The sequence below is a fragment of the Puntigrus tetrazona genome, unplaced genomic scaffold, assembly GCF_018831695.1.
Source record: "Puntigrus tetrazona isolate hp1 unplaced genomic scaffold, ASM1883169v1 S000000003, whole genome shotgun sequence".
NCBI lineage: Eukaryota > Metazoa > Chordata > Actinopteri > Cypriniformes > Cyprinidae > Puntigrus > Puntigrus tetrazona.
This window is the reverse complement of record NW_025047683.1, coordinates 2,969,438-2,970,712: the sequence shown is the minus strand read 5'-3', so window position 1 is coordinate 2,970,712 and position 1,275 is coordinate 2,969,438. Positions and strand designations below refer to the sequence as shown.

Here is a 1,275-nt window from a genome sequence, read left to right as displayed (position 1 = left end):
CGTTCCCCTGGGAGGCTTGACGCACCTCCCGCGGAGGCTTGAGCAACCTACCGCGAGCGCCCCACCCCCTTGGCACGGGGTGGGGGCCGAGGCCGCGAGCCTCTGAAAGACTTTGCTTTGCCAACCCCCGGCGGGTACCCAGCAGGCCTTCGGGACCGTGGGTTCGAAGTCCCCTCTCGCTGGGGCGCCACCGGGAACGACCCTTTGTATTTTTGAACCCACACAAGCCTGTGCAGTTCGGCCTCGCCTCCGGGCGCTAAACTCAAACGCAGTACGACTCTTAGCGGTGGATCACTCGGCTCGTGCGTCGATGAAGAACGCAGCCAGCTGCGAGAACTAATGTGAATTGCAGGACACATCGATCATCGACACTTCGAACGCACTTTGCGGCCCCGGGTCCGTCCCGGGCCACGCCTGTCTGAGGGTCGCTTTCCCATCGATCGGGACCTCCGGGTCCCGCGGCTGGAGCGTCGCAGGGGGCTTCCCGCCCCTCCGCCCTCCTGGTGCAGACCGCCACGGGCACGCCTCTCGGCGGAGTCGAGCGCCCCGGCTTCCTCCCACGAGGGGGGGAGGTCGGCGTCCCCCCAGGCGTCTGGGACCGAGCGGCGTCCTCCTCTCGGCGGCTTCCGTGGGTGTTCGCCACCTCCGCCGCTCGCCGACGTGGACCCCCGCCCTCCGCCCGGACGCCCGCGCGTAACGGGAGGTTCGCGCCCGCCTCGCCTCTCGGCGCCCCTGCCCGGCGCGCGAACGAGACCTGTTCAGGCCAGCCCGCAGCAGCAGCAGCGCGCGCGGCGCTCCCAACCCATATCCGACAACGACCTCAGATCAGACGCAGACGACCCGCTGAATTTAAGCATATTACTAAGCGGAGGAAAAGAAACTAACAAGGATTCTCAGTAGCGGCGAGCGAAGAGGGAAGAGCCCAGCGCCGACCCCGCCCCGGCCACGGCGGCGTAGGGACATGTGGCGCGAGAAGACCGCTTTCTCGGCGCGGGTCGGGGGCCCAAGTCCTTCTGATGGAGGCTTAGCCCGTGGACGGTGTGAGGCCGGTAGCAGGCCCTCCCCGCCGGGTGCGGTTCTTCTCGAGTCGGGTTGCTTGGGAATGCAGCCCAAAGCGGGTGGTAAACTCCATCTATACAAATACCGCACGAGACCGATAGTCGACAAGTACCGTGAGGGAAAGTTGAAAAGAACTTTGAAGAGAGAGTTCAACAGGGCGTGAAACCGCTAAGAGGTAAACGGGTGGGGTCCGCACGGTCTGCCCGAGGATTCAGC

At 65.8% G+C, this 1,275-nt stretch overlaps 1 non-coding gene across 1 annotated transcript; it reads left to right on the top strand.

The window, feature by feature from the left end:
- The first annotated feature begins 275 nt into the window (after positions 1 to 275).
- LOC122331940 lies at positions 276 to 428 on the top strand. Its single transcript, XR_006248316.1, has one exon. It is a non-coding gene; the product is annotated as a 5.8S ribosomal RNA (ribosomal RNA).
- The last annotated feature ends 847 nt before the right edge of the window (positions 429 to 1,275 follow it).